Source organism: Lathamus discolor, chromosome 2 (genome assembly GCF_037157495.1).
Source record: "Lathamus discolor isolate bLatDis1 chromosome 2, bLatDis1.hap1, whole genome shotgun sequence".
Lineage (NCBI taxonomy): Eukaryota > Metazoa > Chordata > Aves > Psittaciformes > Psittacidae > Lathamus > Lathamus discolor.
In genome coordinates, this window is record NC_088885.1 from 122,151,746 (window position 1) to 122,174,469 (window position 22,724).

The window sequence follows — 22,724 nt, forward strand, 5'->3', positions numbered from 1 at the left end:
CATCTGTTCTAGAATTTCATCCTTATGAGGGGCAACATTATCAGACCTGCGAGTTCCTGTTTTGCAATAAATACTTTTCACATCTTTCCATAATTTTCATAGCTTCCATTCATTACTGAACTGAAGAACTAAGCTACTTATACTTGTTGCCCTTCCTTTTAACCTTTCAATTCTTTCCATACCTCTCTGCAAAATTAGGCATAGCAGGTAAAGTCTTGATGAATGGCTGCCATTTCTTTATTCCCATATGTCTGCTGAGTTGTTTTCTGTGCAAATATCCTATTTTTTTCCATCGCTTCTGTCAGGCATAGTATGATCTAATCAGCAGATTATATTCCACTGAAGATTCCTACACCTTTAATGGTGAAGTGTGTAAGTAACAAAGGAGTTCAAGGGTATGTCTTCACAATGAAATGGAGCACAGGACAGAGCCCTCACATTTAACTCCAACAGCAAATGTGGATATTGACCTGACCAATCTCTATACAAACCAACTCATTCATTTATGGACCCAGCTTCAAGTAAAAGGATTGAGACAATCAGATGGAGACCGTGGCATGATCTAAGGCTTGTTTAAGATCAGTGGGATTTTGTCTCCTTTAATGATGTAGGTACTCTTGAAAGTGTTGTACTGCGTCAGGCTGGTCTTCTTCCTATGTGTAGTAGACTGACAGTGCCCTATGCACTGCCCTTTGACACATACTGATGTACTGTGCAGTTACCGAGAAACACTCACTGTTGCAGCATTATGTTACCTGATACAGTTGTCCCAAGGCATCCACATCCATTTTACAGTCCTTTCTTCTTTAATTAAGTGTGGTCTTCAGGGGGATCACATGGTTTATGCCAGCCATTCTGTGTTCCATCTCTCTCTTAAACTGACTTTATATCAATCTTTAGCAACTTTAATACCAGACATCTAAAGTTTATGTTTGTGTAGGAGCTCCCAGTAGTTGGCTTTATTATGAAAAGATATTAAATACATAACTATAGTACATGTAAATACACTCTTTATTCTGTAAAAATGCATTGCTTGTGGTGTTTGCTACCTTGGCTCAATATACTGAAAAATTATCATTAATTAATACTGAAAAATTATCATTATACTGAAAAAGCTATTATCAGATTGATGGGTGAAAAGTAGGAGAAGCCCAGCCAACATGACCTTTGTAAGTGGCATGGCACCTCACGAGTAAAAGCAGGAGCAGATCACCTGTCTCCTCAATCGCAGTTCAGCCTTTAATTCTGTGGAACATGCTGACTTCTTGTTTAATTGGGATTAGTAGTCACATCCTTTCATGATACCAGGAAAAAAAGTCCAGGCACAGATCCAAAGTTTAACAGTTCCTCTTTGAACTCAGAGGAGGTGTAGTTCAGAGGCAGCAGAGACTCTGATATTCCCTTTTGTCAAATGAGAAATGGCTTTTTGAAGCATGTTTGGTATAATATTAATCCTGGTGAGATTGCAAACAACTATTCTTGTATTTCCTATGTCTAGATGTAATTATTAATATTTTTGATACAGTTACTGATTTTTTTTCAAAAGACATTATACCTTCCCTAAATACCTTAAAATGTGTATACTGGCCTGAACCAAAATTCTGCATCCAGACACTCTGAAATTTGCATATGTAAGTTGTCATTAATGACTAGCAACTTCTTTTTAAGAGGTTACATTTCAATGACTGTATTTATTGCTTTTACCAATCTGGAAGGAAGATTCCAATGCAGGCAACTGTACAGGTTGCTAAGATATCTGTAGGAAAAAGAAAAGAAGGATTACAAGAATTACAAACTATACGTTTTGACCTGCAGGACTCTTTGCAGGCCACAGAACTAAGAGTTATTTCTTAGAGGGATGAGAAATGCAGACTGTGAGATGATCGTATTTTCTTTCTTACTCACTTGATTACCTTCCTGCTAGCACAGAGTAGTTAAAGGCATGCAGGACTTATTATGAAAAGGAGAGAAATAATCTGTGGGGTATTAGAGTATTCTATTTGGGGCAATTTAGAATCCATTTATGCTTCTCTAAACCAGATCTAAGGTCTTGCCAAGGTGTCCTGGAAGAAAAGGCAATGTCCATATAGCAACATAGGCAACTGAAAGGATCAGGAGCATCTAGCTTTCCCAGCGAAGAGGGCTTTCTATTTTGCTTCCTGTGTTGGACTAAGGTTGGCCAGCAATCATCTCGCACGTGGTCCAGTTTCTGTCTTTATTTCTTGGCAGGTTACTCTCTCAAATAAGTTTGATTCTTTTCCAGATTTAGAAGTGTAAGCAGGAAGTTTCTGAATTAGGCCATTAAAACACAAGCTTCTAAGTAACAAAATTGAGAATCTTTCTGCACATTTTAAAATGAACTAGTTCTTTACAAGGAATAATATTCCAGTATTCCTGGAATAACATTATTTGCCTATCTTTTTTTTTTTCTGCAGCTGAAGTAATGTGTTACAAAAAGGAAATGCATGGTTGAGAGTATAAATAGTCCAAAATGAGATGGTAAAGAGAGACCAGTTTCAGTAAAGGGGCCATTTATAGTAGAGAGAAACCATTTACAGTTAAGAGGGCCGTATGTTTGCAAGTGAGGTTTACATTGGTAAATGCCATCCTGCAAACACTGCAAAATATGTCAGCTGGATCCCAATTTCCCTTTACATCCATACTAAACGGTGGTTTCAGTGGCCTTGTGTGGTTTATGGTCTGCAAGTGTAAATTTGTGCTTCTTGCACAAATAGGAGAGCAGGTTCACACTTCACATGCTTCACTTTACAATATATATATTTGGGGGAGGAATTAAAAGATCGACACATTGATCTGAAAGTGTGAGCACAAGTTTTTCTACAGTAGATACAGAACTCTTAAGTGCAAAATTGCATCTGTAAGAGTGCACAAGAGATGAAGGGGAAAAAAAGGGGGACCATGCTAACATTTCTAAGCTGATGGGCATATTGGCATGTATTCTTCCAGTGTTCAAGTATGTAAACCAGCACTATTATGGGTGCCCACAAGAATTCACACATACAGCTAGAGGACACTACAACAGGATAGCTTGAAGTTCTTTAAAGAAAACCCAAGAAATGGAAAGCCATGTCTAAGGACAAAAATACCACAGTCAAAAGGGAAGTGGTTCATTAATAAAAAATGCAGTGTAACTAAGGGCACACTAAAAAAATAGAGAATAGTCCAGTGAAAATTGAAGAATAATCTTGTGTAGTCTCCTGGAGCTTTTCTTTGCCTTAACAAGTACTAGCACTGGGAAAAAAATCTCTGAAGAACTATAAAAAAGTAGCAAAGGCAACAGGAATTGCTGATGAAGTAAAGTAAGTACAAAAGTAAAGTGAAATCCTGCAGACAATAGAAGAGTAGAAGGGAAGTGACATTCTTTTCCCCTAGTAAGCTAAAAGGAAAAGAGAGATAAAGGATGAAATAGGTTGTCTCTGAAACACAGAATGCAAGTGATAATCAAGAGCCCTGACATGGCAAAAATCCTATGTAAATATTTCTTTAATTTTTTAGGCAGGAAGCAGAACTAAAGATACACCCAGACCCAAATTCAAGGAAGAAGATGGGAAGCTCAGAGAAAAATCTGCAATAAGGAGATGATATTTATTTACCTAGCCGTAATAATTTCAGATCTTTAACATTTGAAGGATTGAGTTTCATGTAATACCTGTTGAAATTAAGTGGCTGTCAGTGGAACTGATAGATGTTAAATCCACTTCTTGCAAATTAAATGCTTAAGAAAGAAGCACTGAAACTGGGAAAGACGTAATGTCTTCTACTGTTTAACATAAAAGGTGAGAATGAGCTAAATAATGAGCCTCAGCAGTTTTTCGCTAGAAGACCACAAGCAGGTGTTGGCTTTTCATCTGGGAAGCTCTTGATAAATGGGAAGCACAGATCAGTGGCAAGGGAATAACAACACATTTGAGTCTGTAAAATGGTGGTGAAAGGACAGCCAGTTCTTTATTCATTCTACTAAGTTTTCCTTATCAGTATGTAAACATCCACCAAGCGCTCACGTGCCCCGTGCTCATAAAGCTATAAAATCACACGTTCAGAGTGCAGTCTGGCTTCCTATACCACAAGCTATTATATTTCACACAGTTACTCCTGTGAAGAAAGACCTGGGGGTGTTGGTCAATGAGAAAATGAACATGAGCTGGCTTCAGTGTGCGCTCGCAGCCCAGAAAGCCAACCATATCCTGGGCTGCATCAAAAGGAGCGTGACCAGTAGGTCGAAAGAGGTGATCCTGCCCCTCACTCTGCTCTTGTGAGACCTCACCTGGAGTATTGTGTGCAGTTCTGGTCTCCTCAACATAGAAAGGACATGGAACTGTTGGAACAAGTCCAGAGGAGGGCCACGAGGATGATCAGGGGACTGGAGCACCTCCCGTATGAAGATAGGCTGAGGAAGTTGGGGCTGTTCAGCCTGGAGAAGAGAAGGCTGCGTGGAGACCTCATAGCAGCCTTCCAGTACTTGAAGTGGGCCTATAAGGATGCTGGGGAGGGACTCTTCATTAGGGACTGTAGTGACAGGACAAGGGATAATGGGTTAAAACTTAAACAGGGGAAGTTTAGATTGGATATAAGGAGGAAGTTCTTTCCTGTAAGGGTGATGAGGCACTGGAATAGGTTGCCCGAAGAAGTGGTAGATGTTGGACAGAGCCTCAGGCAACATGGTCTAGTGTGAGGCGTCCCTACCCATGGCGGGGGGGTTGGAACTAGATGATCTTAAGGTACTTTCCAAGCCTAACTATTCTATGATTTTACTCATGTGTTAATTATTTCACTGTCAATAAATAAAAACTTGTGTTTCTCCACAGCTCATTTTCCAGAAATGCATGACCTGAAGGCATCAAGAAATGAAGGATCATTATTTTGACAGTTTGTTCCAGTGGTTAATCCCCTTCAGTGTTAACTAATGGGTTCCCAATTCTAATTTGAATTTATCTGGCTTTAACTTCCAGCCACTGGTTCACATTATGCCTGTTTGCCATGACACAGGAGCCTTTATTGTTTTGTCTTTTCTCTCTAATGTAATCACTCACTTTAGTCTGGTCATCTCTGTGGTCTAAAGAAGAGAAGCTCATTAACGCTTACTAGAGGGTAAAGACCAGGTTATCTTGTTTTTAGCTTTTTTCTGCACATTTTTCCATTTTCCACATTCAAAATACAGACACCAGCTGTGTAGCTCATTTTCACCTCTGTGTTCTCACTCATTTCTTTTTTATCTGCACACAGACAATTCCCGTTAGTCTTTTTTTGCTACTGAATCAGACATTGGGGCTCTTGTTCTGCTGTGGTTTAGTACAAACATTAAATCTTCTTTCTGAGTCAGGGTATCCAGGAGCCAGTCTACAGAATGTGGACACAGCCTGCATTATCGTCTTACATTTAGTTGACTTCAAATGCCATTCATTTCAGTGAGTTCTAGTGTTCAATTTTAACCAGAATTTGTACATCAGTAAATCGTCTGCCTCATAAAAATCTGTAATCTAATTATATATGTTTGTTTGACAAGATATACTTTCAGTAAAACTATTGACACTAGCATTAATTATATTCCTCTCCATCAAGCTTTTATGACTGTAATCCCATATCAGTATTTTTCCTGGAACTGTTTTCAGGCTAACCAGATGCAATTACCTAGATCATCTCCTTTCTCTCTTTTTTTTCTTTAATATTTACATAATGTTAAAGATCTTTAAATCCTGGATTTTCTGTTAAAAATTTACAGAAGAGACTGAAGATCTGTTCAGCCAATTCTCATAGAACTCAAGGGTGTGAGTACATAGGTATAAAACAGATTTTAAAATTCTAAGTTTTGTGATATTGTGCAATGGCGTTTATATATTAATAAACTGCCAAATGCTTTACCCAGAAATGATGTAAGCAGATGAGACTCCTCTCCAAACATGGAAACCTCAAAATATTTATTAATATTTTTTTCTTTATCATCATTAGCAAATGCACAGTCATGGCCAGTAATTGACAGTGGGTTTCTTTATTACTCGTGTAGTTTAAAAGTTGTTACTTATTTGTGGGAAACCCAGTTAATGATTTTTCCCTGAAGTGTTCATCAATATTTTTATAGTCCAAAATTTCTACTTCATATCAATGTTTGTTTACTCCTTTATCCACATATTACAAGTTTAATCTGCAATTACTTTTTCTATTCACCCTGAATCAGCACTAGATTTTAAGTACAGCTGCTCTTTCTTTTTCAGTTGCAGGTTTGTGACACTTTTTGTCACATTTTATAGCCATTAAAGAGCTCCCTATTTTCATTCCATTTTTTTCTGCGTTTTCCCTCTTAAGTCATGTCACTTGTAATCTTAGCAATAGAAAACAAACTATATGATTTCAAAGTGTATACAGCAGGAAGCAAAAGATATAGGAAGCAGTTTGCAGTTTCGAAGTCCAGTGGTCAGCTGCAGATAATTAGGAAGGAGCAAGTATTTACAGGGAGACCAGGCATTAAATCATAGAGGGCAGTGTAAGATAAGACTGTAATGCTGCTAGAAGGACTCAGCTCACATCCTTTTGCAATTCAAAATTATTCAATTGAAACGTAGGAACAGGAGATGTCTCCATTTGGATTTCGATTTTACCATTCATTAATCATGCTTCAGTGTATATAACTAGGAAGATGGAACTGATTGCATCTTTAAACTTTAAATTTTAAAAAAATTAATTACAAATTAAAATGTTTGGGGTAGGAACATGGAACACTGATTTCTCGAGTTAGTATTCTTCCAGGGTGATAATATCATCAACAATAATGTAGTAATACCTGCCTTAGATTAGGCGTGTTGTAAAAAGAATCACTAAAGGAGTTTAGCTTTGTACCCACAGTCTCTAAACCTGAGATTTTACATGGGCACAGAAATATTCAGACTCAGAAGTGCAAAGGGACTGGTAAGCTTCCAAGCCACTGAACAACTTCAAACAGCTGCCATTAAAAATAAAAACCCTTTCACAGACCGAATATGAAATCTTTGCCCCAAGTGCCCCAGATCACCATGCAGTAAGTTAGCCAGTGGCTGTAATATTTTATCAGTGTCTCACAACATATCCATATACAGCAGATTTATTTAAAGAAGTAGGGAAAGAAGGCATCAGAGAAGACTTCTTCACTGAAAAGATGACTTTGATGACTTTTTTTGTGGGTTTTTTTTTCCTATAGATTTTGTATTTCACAATCTCCACCCTCCTGTTTAAGAGTCTTGAGAACAGGCATTTTCTGGTTTACACTGAAACATGGGAGTCTTAAATATCTCTTCAGCTGCTTCCTAATGTTTGTTCCACAGGAAGGGAGTCAGTAGCATAGTGTGCTCTGTTGTATCTGCATTAGCAAAGCAGATAAGCTCAGCCTCTCTTCATCTGGAAAACAGGCAGAGGAAGAGCTCCAGGAGACAGTGCAGTACTTAGGGATTATTGTAAAGGTTTCGGGGAATAAGACAACTGTCAGGTAAGCAGAAACAGTCCTCTGCTATCTATGTTGCTGTGCTGCTTCCCAAACTGCTCAACTGCCTGTGAGCACTTCCTCTGAAATTGCTTGGGTTTGGCTCCCAGCTGTGGGTCAGTATTTCTCATAGTGAACTGAAACTCTGCTTCATTCTATTATTATTACTCCTGCTTAGCACTTAAAGTCTCATTTTGGCACTGAAAAGCTGTCATTCAAGCACCACGTATTCCCCTCATGCAAGAAGATGGCCCAGCTCCAGCTATTCTACCTGGCACGCTTGGGCTGGCATCACACTGAAGGAGCCAGCAGGGCTTTTTGCTGAAAATCTGATGCTCCATGAGATTTGGCTACATATATACTTTGATTAAGCCACAATTCATTCCAGAGAGACCTTGTCATATGAAAGGGTTTGCTCCTCGTGAGTCCCTGCACGTTTCTCACTTTGGCAGACCCCTTCTTGGAACTCAGGGAGGCAGAAGATACTTTTTGGGTTGAAAGGCATCATTTGTAGGTTCTTGGGACTTTTCCTGGACTGTCTACATTAGCAGTAAGTAGAAGGCCTGCAGCAATAAGACTGATGGCACTAAATGAAAGCATCTACAAAGCTTCTAGAAGTACAATTCTTCTGTTAGCTTCCAGTGAGCGCTTTATCCTCTACCCTCACACTTCTTTTAGTGTCTCTGATCGGGGCTGAGCCTTTGGCACAGTCACTGACACACAGCTTTGTCAAGTTGCAAATTACAAACTAAAAGTGTGCGGAAATACAAAATTAAAAGCTTGTTTATCGCAGAGCTTCTTTGCTAGTGTAGGGCATGGAAGCAAATTGTCCTGTGACAAGAGGGTTAGTGCTTTTTCAGTGTCCTGGGGAAAGTGAAACCTATGCCAGGCAATGCAGTGCATCAAGGCCAGGAAGCTGCAGGAGTTTACAAGAAAAACTTCTTTCATAGTTAAAATCCCTAACACTCTACAAAACCCCTGCAGCATGGTGTTTAAAATGAGGTGCTACAAGACTGGCAAATTAAAGTGGACATGCTCTGCTAATGAGGGCAAATTGTGCCAGCTCTTTACAAAGAATAGCTGTTTCCACCCACATCAAACAAGCTTTGCTTGATAGATGTAGAAAGAAAGGGGAGAGAGGCTATGGCACTGTTCATTCCTTTCTACTCACCTCAACCTAACATCTTGTAGAGACTATGGATCATATTGGGTCTGATCTTCCCCCATTCTAAAATGGCAATGCTTTGTGTGACAGTTGGATTGCCTGGGGGGAAAATGGCAGTATTCACATTCTCACTACACCCCCAAACATAACATGCTCCCAGATTATATTGTTGTTCACTTTAACAGCAGTAATTTGATTGGCATCAAGAAGATTGCAGCCTTCATTACGTTCAGGAGTTAGGACACTTTGTCAGAAATGATAATATTTTACAACTACTTTAGGGTATTTATACAGAGATTCAGACAGTGCTGCAGTGTACAGACAGCATCCATTTGGGGTTTCCAGTTTATAAGAACTTTGGTAGTTCTAATAGCACTCAACTGAGGCAGACATTTTATCTGGTATTAGGCTTTGTTTCCTAAGTAGTTTCTCTGGTAATTTAATAAATCATTCCTCACATTCTCATGTTTAAATTATATTCCCATGCAAAACACATCCATCAGAGTTGGTGAGAGTGCAGCAATGCCTGCTGTAACTTCCAGGGAGCTGGCATCTCACACCCTCATTAGCAGAAATGTACCAAGAAATTATAAATGCTTTTCTAAGGATACATACAACACATCTCCCTGCGACTTATTCACTTCCTGTTTTCCTTCAAAAGCAGCTGAAAGAGGTGCTCTGTACCTGCTTTCTCCTTGTGCTGACATCTGTTTCTGAAAGAAAAAGGCGGCAATGAATGTTAAGCTGAAGGGACTTACTTTATTTATGATTGCAAAGATTCTTGGCTTGAAAAATCAGTTCAATTCCAGTGCCTTTCACCTTCCATTCTAAGCAGGGAGACAAAGGGAGCATTCACAGACACAACACATGTGATGTGGGGCAGTCTAATGGTATTAGAACAGTTACTGAAACATTAATGAATTTATAGTGATGACAACATAACAGTGCTAGGATTTAATCTGCTCTGTGGTAAGTGGTTTTCATAAGTAACCTCAAACAGAAACAATCAGTCAGGATTCTAGCTAAAATCTTTTGTTTTCTGACAAAACATAATCAACAGTTGTTCTTTTGAAACCAGTAGCCATTCCCTTGTTTGCTGTTGTTTCTCCAGTCTGTCATATCTCAGACTGTTTAACCAAGCTGAGATAAAAGCTCAGCTATTCCTAACATCTGATACTTCAAATACATTTTGCCCACAACCTCCTGTGCTTCATGCTGCTACACTCAGCAGCTGCTTGGAACAGAGATCCAGGAAAATGGTATGATCTTGTTCATTGCACCATACCTTTAATCCGATTTTATAGTCACATCGTTTTGTTCACTGTCATAACTCCTTTGCTGTACCGTATCTGTCCCTATTCGTGTATTTGGTTGAGGTGGATGTATAAAGTGTTAAATCAGATACGAGGTTCTTGAGATACAATGTGAGCACTGGCTGGTTTTCAAAAGATCTTATCCTGCCTCACTAACATCAAAAGGTCGTTGCCATTGACTTGAATGTGCTTGGTGCCAGAGACAACGACTTCTGCTAGAATGCCCATTTCCAGAATCCCCGAGAGGAAGGTGTTGGGCTTGAGGAGCTAAATATGTAGGGGAGCTTCTCTTCACAGTCTACCAAGAAAGAATGGGGGTATGCACATTAACATCCACAGAATTATTCACAAGATCAGTAATTTCATTATAGACATTCCTTCATTAGGAGAACTGTGAGCTCTGTGCATGAAGCAAAGCAAAGTAAAAGTACTTCCAGTATTTCTTAAATGTCCGTTTCTCTGAAGAAATAGGTGCTCTTCCAAATGCTATGAAGATACATATTCTAAATAACATTGTCCCTTCCCAGGCAAATAGGTAATAAAACAGGCAAGGAAAACAAAAAAGGGAAAAAGTGTCCATCTTGAGGTTTTCAGGGATCTGCCAAATCTCACTGAAGCTGGATTTTGGTTACTTAGATGACGGTAGGCTGGACTGGGAAAAGATGACAGTAAGAAGTGGAGATAAATTCCAGTCCATTGTGTTCCTACAGAATAGGAAAGTACTATGAAGCCTGTCTTAACTTAGTTTACTCCAGCACTAATACCAGTGAAACCCAGCAGTGTGGGATGCAGTGCAGACCAGCTAATTGCACAAACACCCACAGGTCTGCGAAGACTTGGAGAGCACAACAAAAGCTTTAGCAATCAGTACCCATGTCAGCAAGACCTCAGGTAACTTTGATAGCAGCTGGGGTTTATTAGTACACCGGTAAGATCTGTAACTGCACTCCAGATCCACTGTAGCAGTTTTCTTACAGAAAACGTGGCTCTAAGGACTTTGTCTTGAGAGAGTAACTACAGAAGCAAGGCAGAACAAAAGTGCATCCACAGAGCTTTATCTACTCCCCAGACTGCTTGCTGACTGATTTCAGTGGGACTTCTCATGTCAGCAGGGATTGCTGGGACAAATCTGCCCTTTTTCTATCAGAAATGCTTTGAGAATCAGATTTACCAAAAAATATTATATAGGATTGATTGCCTTCATTAGCCTCATTTCAGTAACGTTATTAGCTATAAATCACAAGACAGTTTCTTATGGAATTACATTCTTATTAATATCACAACATGCTCATCCCCCCACCAATTACCATATTCATTTATCGTATGCTGGAAATACCGATAAAATTAGCTAACTGGAGACTGATGGCATGGCTGTACCTTTCCCTCTTCCATATATTCCGTTTTTATCTTACGTTCTTTAAATTATTTTTGTTGTCAAAAGATATTACAGAGCACAGAATGCTTTTCTGGTCCCTGCCATGGCTCAGACATTAAAAATGCATTAGAGAAGATATCAACTACCTAGATTTGCTTTAAAATGCTGGGGTTTTTTCCCTCACAGCCACTGAAAATAAGACTCATGAATGCATTAATCCTAAATAGAGTAAGCGGTGGTTCCTCAATTATTAAAAAATGCAGGCCAAAACTTACTATTAAAAGGATGATGTTAAAAAAAAAGAGGTAAAAAAAGTATAGTTTGTTCCATATGCTTGGTGTTCAAAATAATTCATTGATGATAATAACCATCACATTAATAGGGAGCTGCAGGAAAAAATAAAATGACCCTGTCTAATTCAAACCTGGGAAGAAAATGAGTTTTCCTGAACAACCAAAAAACTGCTTTCAGAAGCATTTTTATCTGTGTGGAATTGGTGCAAAAGTCACGCTGTTACATATTCCTTCTGTTCAGAACCTAAGAGGACGGGGGAGATATTTTTTCACACTTATTCCCAGCCCTGCTCTATTCCCTTTGTGCTTTGCAGGATCAGCACGAAAGGTCTGGAAAGTAGGATGCAGGCTGTCCTTGAGAGAAGGGCTTCCCAGCTGCCACTGTGCCAGCACAGTCAGCTGCTCCCCACCAGCAGCTCACTCCTCCTCTCCAGCATAGTGGATGGACCAAGGTCGTGATGCTCACTGTGCTCCTTACCTGGGGATGGGACAGCCCAGCCTCTATGGACTGCAGCTGGTGAGGAGCAGCAAAGCATTCCCCCATCCACACAAGAATCAGGTATCCAAAGGTCCCTGCTGTCTCTCTGGATGTCAGGATCCTGTGTGCACCTACACCCCGCAGGTTGATATGTTAATTCTTTCTAATAGAACTTACTAACAACAAAAAAAAGCACAATTGAATCCATGTCGATAACATGGAGCTTCTTATAGAGACAGCACTTCTTGTTTTATTATATAAACAATGATTTCACAGGATGGCTGAGGTTGGAAGGCAGCTCTAGAGATCATCTTTTCCAAATGCAGGGTCAGCTAAAGGAGGTTGCTCAAGGCAGTTCCCCGTTGGGTTTTAAATATCTCCAAGGATGCAGACTCCACCACCTCTCTGGGCAACCTGTGCCAGTGTTTCACCGCCGGAGTAAGAAACATCTTTTCTTATGTTTAAGTGTCATTTCCTGTATCTCATTTGCCCCATTGTCTCTGGTCCTGTCATTGCACACCACAGAAAAGAACGTGGCTCCATCTTCTTTACTCACCTCCATTAGGTATTTGTACACGTTGATGACATCCCCCTGAACCTGATCTTCTTCAGGCTGAGCAGTCCCAGCTCTCTCAGACTTTTCTTACAGGAGAGGTGCTCCAATCCCTGAATCATCTTCATGGCCCTGTGTTGGACTTTCTCCGGTAGCTCTACAGCTCTCTTGGACTGGGGAGCCCAGAACAAGACACAGCATCCTGGCGCATGTTCAGCTTTGTGAACAATCATTTTTATTAAAGCTGCTTTCCAGCTGGTTGACCCCACAGCTTCCACTGTACCTGGAGCTGTTCCCTTCTAGTGCCATGACTTGGGATTTCACTTTTTTGAACTTCGTGAGGTTGCTGTCAGCCCATTTCTCCAGCCATATTTGGTGAAGTAGCCACTCCTCCCAGTTTTGTATCATCTGCAAATCTGCCGAGGGTGCACTCTGTCCCACTGTCCAGGTAATTTATGAAGATGTTAGAGCATGCTGGCCCCTGTATCAATCCCCACTGTACACCTCTGATGAGCAGTCTCCAAATGGACATTGTGTTGCTGATCACAGTCCTTTCAGCCCCACAGCTGAGGCAGTTTTCAGCCCAACTCACTGTCCTCTCATCTAACCTGTACTTCATCAATTTGCCAGTGAGGATGTTGTGGCAAACAGTACCAAAAACCTTGCTAAATTCTAGATAAACAATATCCACTGCTCTCCCCTCCTGCACCAGACTAGTCACTTTGTATTAGAAGGCTACCAGGTTGGTCAAGAATGACTTGTCCTTCCTAGATCTATGCTGACACTCCTCATCACCTCTTGTACTTCATGTGTTTGCAATGGTATCCATGATTACTTGTTCCATTCCTTCCCCAGGGAATGAGGTGAGGCTGACCAGCCTGTAGTTCCTTCTTGAAGAAAGGAGTGACATTTGCTTTCTTCCAGTCCTCAGGAGCCTCCCCTGCTCCCCATAAGCTCTCAGTTGGCTCACGGCAGAGCTCCATGCATCCCTACTTCTCTCTCAAATATATGGCAACCTCCTCTCTTCACTGTCCCATCCTGTCCTTCCCATTGTATCCAGCCATTGCAGCACCCCAGTTGCATAAGTGTGATTTGTTCATTAATTGGAGATTTCAAGGAATGCAGGCTCCATCACTGATGAATTCAAAGGTGAGCATTTTCCCTTTTTCATTGCTTTTCCAAACAATTGGCAATAAACTGAAAGTCCATTCCTCAGTACCATTGCAAAGGGCGTATGTCATGGTAAAATGTCCTATGCTACTGTTAGTTTTGTACCAAATAAATGTTTCTATCAAATGGTGTTTATCAGCAAAATTAAATATAAATGGCAAATGGCTTGCTAGTATTTTTCTGTGAGCCAGTTTTTAAATGGGTCACATTGTTCTTCTTTTTGCTAGCAACCTAAAATAGAAGTTATTATATCAACAGTGGTTTGCACATAATAGAATGTTATCTGAAATTGAGTTTGGCAATGTTTTTCTTTGAAAATTAAGGCTATAGTGGTATACTTATTGAAAATTATCATAGTTTACTTTTTATTTTTCTATTTAAAAGCAATATTCTTGATAGTAAAAATTACAGTTGGAGTTCTGACTAGAGAAAATGATCTTCGGTACAGGCAATAAGGAAAATGAATGTTCATGTTGAAAGTAGAGCTTTATCAAGGCTTCACTTCCTTTCATGGGCCCATTTCTCTGGCAGTGTATTGGATGCAATTGCACAGACTTCAGTGGGACTGCACCAGTTTATGTAACAGAGAACAGAGGACATTTTGCTGCTTTTGTTAAAACTTAACTAAGTTGTAAAATTAAGGATAGAATTAAAGGAAAAGCATTGACAACAGTTTCTTTCATAAGTCTTGGGTTTGGGAGGCTATTTACAACAATCAAACTGTGGCCCATTTCCCCCTGGAGTAACTTGCAGTTGTGCAGCTGCAGCTCTTCAACACCAAGGAAAACATGAGCTACCCGTGGACACCAGCACATGCAGCCCACCCAAGGCACACGGGGCCATCCGAGAGTCAGCAGCACCTCTAAGGAAGCGGTTTTTACACTCACTGCAGAACACTTTGGAAAAGTGGAAATTCAGATGTGCTCAGGGTGCAAGTTGTTTGGCCCAGCTCGGGCTTGTGTGTTACCGCAGAGCTGCTGAGGAGTGTGTTCAGGCAATGCCACATGTGGCTGTGGAGAATTCCTTCTCGGAGAACGGATTTCCCCACTCTCATGTAAGCAGCCCGTCCTCCCACTCAGCTCTCAGTTCAGGATTAAAGGGCATCTCAGGGCTCCACTTCTGTGGTTTAAGTTAAAGTAGGGTCAAAACCATTTGCAACACTTAAAAGCATAACAAGGAAAAATGAAGAGGTCTTTCCACCACCTGCTGAGGTATGCAGGAGAAAGCAGACTCAAGTACAAGGTCCTGACTATGCCTGGCACTGTGCGTTAGACTCTTTGGGGACTCTTCAGAGAGGTGAACTTCCGCTGCACTGAGATCAGTGAAAACCTGGGCATCCAATCTGTTTCTCATTAAAGAAAATAACTCTGAATCTCTCCAGCGTGCAAGTCAGAACTGTCTGAAAGTCACAGGGAAATGAAGGGCTGAAAGGCTAAGAATTTCATGCTGCTTTTTCTTTTTTTATACTCTTTATTCCCGCAAATCCTATGGGAAGCATAGGACTTCAGCACAGGGACAGCCAGAAAGATTCAGGGCTGTTAAATTGGTAGCTTGTTTAAATCCCAAGGTAAACTAGTTGTGCTAAATTAATCTATGAACCCTCACGTCAGATCTAGAGCTTCTGAGCAGTACAGATATTTTGAGATGATCTAATTGTGGTTAGAGAGAAGGGAGAGTATGGGCACGATTAACACCATACTGTGTGCCACAGAGGGGTTAGCACACAGCGTGGTGCAAACAGCTGACACAGGCAACACAACCAGAACAACAGGAATCAAAAACATCGAGGCTTCTCTAAAAATTAGTTGCTGGAATAACCACAGGATAGCAGATTTGGGATTCTTGATAGGAAACTGAGGAAGATGTATAAAGAAAAAAATAGGAGTTTCTGGAAGTGATGGAGAGATTGGAAAGAGCCAGGAAGGCTACTGCTGCCAGGTAATAGATCAATAGACAGGAGCTGTTGCTCATGGGAGGTTTTCCAGCTCATAAGCAGGAATCGGAGGCACCCAAGCTAGCTCTGTTTCCTGAACTCAGGCAGGACCAGTGAACAGCAGTGCCTCTCACCAGTGTGAATTAGAGGATACAGGTACTGCCATCTTTAACATCATATTGGGAAGCAGGGGACAGGTCTTGGCAAATTGAAGGTGAAGTCTGGGCTGTGGAGCCGAGCAAGGGCAGTGTAACCTGGGTAACCCAGGCTCCTTCTGGACAATGCTCTTTCGTGAGTTCAGCGCTGGCAGACGCTGTGGGGTGGAAGCACTACATCCATCCCTCCTCCACACCTACCCTAGCACCAGCACTGTGAAAACACATGCAAATCATCGTGGTATTGTCAATTTAATTGCTACAAACAAACTCGAAGGGAGTAGAGAAGACTTCTAATGTGCTGCTGGTAAATGTGGGATTTGTAGCATATTGGTATATCCACGTTTGTTGGACGGATTACATTTATGCACCAAAATGGACATTTTTTAGAAGATTCTTGAGATCACACTTTTGTTTTTAACCCTCTGCATGAATGGTGGAAAACATTTTTAAATAGTACCCTGCAGACAGTAAATAAAATGAATAAGCAGCTTACAGTTTGTAACTCGTTCCAGATGTGATTGATCATTGGCCCATTGGTGCAGGTCAACCTCTGCCATAGAAAACTCCAGATAATCCTTAGCTGCATTTCCTAAACTGTTAACAGGATGGACAAGGCTAGATAACAGTGCATGATTTATTTTTCAAAAGCAGCTGACAGGAGGAAGCGGACACCAAAGGAATTAACTCATTAGAACAATACAGCACATTTGGAAATTCAAAACAGACTGCGTGGAATGATTTAAATCTAGCACAAGGTTCGTGTCGGTCCCTTGCTTAGGCATGTCAGTGTTGTAATCTACTGCTCCAGTTTTAGAAAGGTTGATGGGTGCACTCCCTGTGGCTTGCATGTTGGTGTGAGCCTGGACTTAAATAATTACATGACTTGAATACCACCTACCATGGTTACATTCAGCTTGTGTGTTACATGCAAGGGCTACGTTCACGTGCATGGCTACACACACACAACACACAGACATACCAACACTTTCTAATATAAACAAAAATATCTATTATTTCCTTGTTGAGAGGCATTATTAATAATACTAGCTATGTTACAAGCTGTAAATACATTCTGTCCTTAAGAAACTGCATCTATATCCAGGGCAAAAACTTGGCAGTTCATCTCAAGGGAGCATGTTTCTCCCATGCCTGATTTATAACCAACAGAGAATTTTTCATTATATTGGGTTTTACCACTTTTCAGCCACAAGTTGTCAACCAAGCCTGCTTCCTTCTGCTAAAATTCCACCTGTGTCTTCCTGCTAAAGTAATATGTACTAGTAAGTAATATGTACATTTATAGCTGTCACTAATAAGTTACATTTAAGAGCTTTAGTTGCTTTTTATCCTTCCTGGGCTAATAATTTGTAATCAAAGGACTTGGGATCCGTATTACAGAGACATTTGCCACCAGGTGTAGCACAAAGATGACTTTGCAAAGAGACAACTGGCGGCCAAAGCCATTCGGGGTACTTCTCCATGTATTCATGTCAAAAGCGTGATAGCAATTTTAATTTAAAAAAAAAATCTAACACAAAACCTTGTTAAATCACTGTATCTGAAAATGGCTAAAATCTGATTAGTGTATGCAGATAATAGGGACTGGCCAACACCATAAAAACGGTCCAGTTGGTGGATATCTCAGGAGCCCAGATACGTAGTCTACAACTAGCAGCTGTAAAAGGCTCTTTGCATTCCTCTTGGTGAAGGAATCACTTGGAAAAAGGTCATCCTAAACCAAAAGCAATTCAAGGAGCCTGAGAGGAAGAGGAAGGAAGGAGGAAAGGTTATTTCATCTTCTGCACTGCCAATCATTTTTACATCATCCTGGATTATGCAACATACCATAGCAGGGACTGTGAAGCATGAGTTCATCAGGCAAGGGCAGTCTTCATGAGCACTGCCTGCTGCACAGTGTGTGCTCTCAGATGTCTGAGGTGGAAAGGTCACAGCCACAGACTTCACAGCATCTCATCCGGCCTCAGCCTACACCCACCCTTGATTATCCAGGGTTACGAGGAAGAGAGGTTACATGCTTTCATGTGTCTCTGTTCATCCTGGTGGCATAGAAAGAAGAATTCAGTTAAAATCAAATTAAGTAGCTCCCTTCTTTAAAATGACGTTGTTACTGTGCAGGTTAAAATAAAATTACCTGAATTGGTGATCTGATCTCATTTGGCAATGATGTTTTACAATGTATAGTGTTCAGCAATACACAGTGATAATCCTAAGAGAGCACATGAGGATTTACAATGTATAAAGATAATATCTTTGGTACTCAAACTCTTGTTCCTCTCTTTGCATGTTAACTATGATGATACAAACTGTCTTGGCATAAGGCACAAGAATTTCTCATCTCAAAAATCAGCTGTACTGGAATGAGGTAAAATTACAAAGGTAAGGGCAGAATTATTTTAGTTCAAAAGACTGTGTCATATGGGCACAACCCTTCTTTTCCTTGAGTATCAGTGTTTACTGTGATATTCCAATAAACTTGTGTTAAGTATTGAAAATCCCTTTTTAAAACTAGTGCTCTTTCTCTTTTAATTGAATTCCCCACATACACACATGCACATACACTCTTATCCTGTTATGTTATGAGCCAAAAGGCTTCAGTGGAACCCCAAGCCACAGTACTTCTGAAAACAAACATGCTGGTGTTCTGTGGAAGCTACCTTGCAAATTGTTGCAGAACAGATGTGCGATCCCAATTCGAGGCAAGCATCATGCAACCTGCCAGCTCTGCATACAAACTGAGAGTCCAAATCAGATACAATCCTCTGCTTTTATTTTGTTCTGGCTTTAAACATCATTCTGAGATCAACCTCATCCATGCGAATGCCCCAAAGAGAAATGCTAGATTTAGCGGACAGATGCATAAAATCTCATGCTGTCATAGAATCCCCCAGTGTCTCCTCAGCACCAGATGTCAGGGAATGCAAATCTACAGCTGGGTCTGGTGTTCATTTGTACTCCAAATTCCCTCCTTCACAGCTGTTGTTTTCTACTTCCATGTACAAAAAGCCAAATTTTCAGAAGCAGGAGACAGACCATGGCTCCCTATATTGATATGAATATACATGTTTCTTTATTTGCCTGGAAAACACCTGTTTGAGTTGAATAATTGTGTGTTTATGAGGGCATATTTGAGTATGTTCACCCACCAGTATTGAAAACAACCTTAGCCATCTTTCAAACAATCTCCTTTTGTCAAGTTCTCTGGAACATGAGTTGTCTTTCCAAATGTCTATTTGAAGGTACAGAATAGGGTTCTCATCCTTGCTTAGGCCTCCCGGGCACCATGGAAATGATAATCATTAACCATAGTAATACAGAAGAAATTACACGGAATCATAAGGAACTGCAGAGCAGCGTTTCTTCAGTTGTCTGGAGGGACCTTTGCTGGCCATCCTATGTGCCCCTCAGGAAAGGAAGCTCTATCCTGGCACTGTAATGGATGTTTAAAACTTCTGTTCTTCCTTGTGCAGATGTTACCAGCCTGCACAGTACACACTTTTGAAATACAGTGTAGTTCATTAAAATAATACATTTGCAAGAACTGAATTGATACTAATTTTTCCTTGGGTTTTTTTTTTCCTATCTAAATATGTAGAAATTTTGAAACAACAGGTAGGAGTGACTCCAATAGGGTAACTCCAATAGAGTGACTCCATTTCTTTTCCTGAGCTTCCTGTAAATTAGTTCAGATCACAAGGTTCACCTCCAGTGGCCTCACGTGTAGTTTAGATTTCATTTTCTTAAATGTATATAAAATACACATGGCAACCTTTTCTTTCCCCTTACTTATGTAATGATCTTTAATTCACTGAGTTCTCAGTTGTACAGATAGTAATCATAATCTAACCAAATACGTGTTTTCATACACCTCTGATTTTCAGCCAAGTTGTCTCAGAAAGTTGGTTTCACCTAGGGCTGAGACACATTATTGTGTTTAAAAGGGATAAGTTGTAAATGATGGGAAAGTACTCAAAACACAGGTTCAAATTTAAGTAAAAAGTCCAAATTGGACAATCAAATATAAATACCTGATTTTTAAGGAAAGCACAGCATGCGCTTTACCATTGCAACATGCCTTACATTAGACTCCATTGGTTTCCCAGAATGTTTGTCTTTTCCCAAACTGTTTTTGTTGCCCTCAGCTAGACAGGGATATTTTTGTTTTGGCTTTATGCCCCTGAATGTTTCAATCTCTGTGCCAAATGCAATTGCATAACAGCACTCTCACCCCAACTTCAGCAAGACCGAAGGTAGTAAACCCATGCTATGAATAGCAGTGTGGTACAGATTTCTCATCCAGTACCTGTAAATGGAATTTATCACACACTTCTTCAAGTCTTGATGTGGCTTGCATGCAGCTACCCCAGCTCTTTCTCCAGCACTGCTACCCAATACTTCCAGCTGGCAGCAAAGCCTGGTCATGTATCTGCATCTGCCATATGAGTACTCTTACAAATCTTCACATTGCCAGTAAGATTGAATCAGTATAGCCAGTAAGATAAACAAACCTGGCTATAAAATACTGAAAAGTTGACTCCTGAAGCTGCATAAGCTAATGCCAGAGTCTTGTTATTGTCATGAAATGTTTTAACATAAACTGAATGATAGCTGTGAAACGCAAAAGTGGAACACAAAGATGTAGTGGAGTCCCCCATTATTTCTGTATTTACTAACTGTGGCCATAAGACAGAGCAATGGTGATGAAAATGTTAAGCGCTAAAGGCACTTCTGGGCAGTCTAGCAGTGTTTATTACTACTATTACTACATACATATCCACAATATCAATTGTTTTTAAGTGGAAAATAGTATCAATTTAAGAAAGTAGTGATGTTGGTTTTACAGTAAGCAGTGGCAAAGCAATCCACCTCCCAGATAAGAAGAAAGAATGGAGAAGAGTTTAAAATGCTTTGTTTAAAGTTACATGACCCAGCACAAATAGCCTCAGTGACATTTTAAGATCAAATAGTCCAAGCATCAAGTATATGTATTTCAAATCACAAGGGGAACTTTGGAACACTGAGCCTGATCTGCCCAAGCAAAGGAGCTAGTGCCCAGGGTAAAAAAGACTTTTATTTAATTCTGAGTTCCTGAAGTTTATCCTGAATGATTTTACAAGTATCACCAGGTTGTATTTACTTTTTTATTTGACTTTGGATACTTTCTAGTGATTTCCTGAAAGAATAGAAGTGAATTACTGCCAAGGCGGTATTGATAAAGAAATTGATAAAGAAATACATGTTCGGATGTTGAAACAAACAAACAAAAAGCCAGCTAGCCAGAGATGACATTTAAATACGATAGTTCATAACAGGAATGTTCAAAACGTTGAACAAATACTAAAGAAAGAGGAAGCACCGAGAAGTCTGTTATTTTATTTTCACTCTATTGTTAAATATTAATGTAAAGATTAATGGAAAAGGCTTAAGTTTCCACGTTCTTGTTTCCACAGATTTACTTAACTATATGCTTTGCTAGAACAATGTTAAGATGCACTTTCAATTCTGAAATGAGAGTGTCTGGGCATATGGATTGTACCTTAATTTCGAGACAACTTAGTTAAATTGCAGTACTTACTTACACTGGATGTTGATCTGTCAGGTTCTGGATCTACAGGTTCTTTTTCGTAAGCTCCCAGAAAGAACATGAGGTAATACTGCAGAGGAACATGACACTGCTTGCTCTACACCAGGCTTCTTTCTTGAGTAACCTCATTAGTTTACTGAGTTGAGCACTTCTTCTCTTTGTGCCTTATAACCTAATGCGTTTGAGGATGTATCCTTAAGTAAAGGTAGGGAAGTCAGGGAGATTTTCAAATGGTCTGCACCATCAAAAATAAGTTAAACCTGAGACCACAACGTGCTGAGACCCAAGCTGGGAGAAGTCAGCAGGAAAGCAAAGTGCTAATTTGTGCCCAGAATAAAGCACAAGAGGTGCATAAGGATTGGGTTTTAAAACCTGCCTGCAGTTGTGTTTGAAGGAAGAAACATCTAAGGCAAACGGGCAGGTAGACAGCTGTTGCATAGATATACATCTGTGGGGAAAAGCAATGTCACCTATAAAAATCATTGGAAAAGAGGGGTTAGACATTTCTTCATTGCAAAGGCTTTTATTTAAAGGAAACATAGACTCTTCTGCAGTAAAAAGCTGTAAGTCAAAGCCTGCCCCCACCCCCATGCAACAAACATCACTTCTGTTAGAAAGGAAATGCAAGTTTTCAGGCAGCATCGGTCTCCAGGAGTTAATCCGCTGCTGAACACGGTACCTCTGTGGGAGCATACATAGCCCTGGCAGGCTCTGCATGAGAAGCTGGGCTTGAGCACAACAGCAGGCTGGGCAGAATCGGGCCACAAGGAACAGCCATCACTGCTCGTTCCATGCAGAATCAGATACCTTTGGATTAATTATATTGTATGCTTGCTCTGTGTTCATTATCATAGAAATTTATCTCAGAAGCAGTGCCTTCTGCCTGGAAAATAAATGTTTCTACTTTGCTTCATTGCCTAATAGCCGGAGGAGTCCATTATCTTGGGAAAACATTTCTTCCATTTACACTGACTCTTAAATATTTTATGATCATTTTCCTTTCTAGCTTTCACAGTAAATAAAGGAAATACATGACAGACACGAGATGTTAAATAGTCACCAATGTATATATTTAGCATATACATTGAATCCTCACCTATTTTTCTCTGACTTTCTATAAACTGTACTGTACACCATACTGCTTCTTTTGATTATTTTCATTTACTTCGGACTGTCAGTGCTTAGTTCAACTACCATTCAGTTTCTATGTTTTAAG

General features: G+C 40.1%; 1 long non-coding RNA gene across 1 annotated transcript; it reads right to left on the reverse strand.

Moving 5' to 3' along the window:
* Positions 1–1,181: 1,181 nt before the first annotated feature.
* LOC136008699 (uncharacterized) lies at positions 1,182–18,226 on the reverse strand. Its single transcript, XR_010610198.1, has 4 exons — positions 17,752–18,226; positions 16,400–16,500; positions 9,249–9,346; positions 1,182–1,756 (listed from the first exon to the last, which is right to left on the reverse strand). It is a non-coding gene; the product is annotated as an uncharacterized LOC136008699 (long non-coding RNA).
* Positions 18,227–22,724: the final 4,498 nt, after the last annotated feature.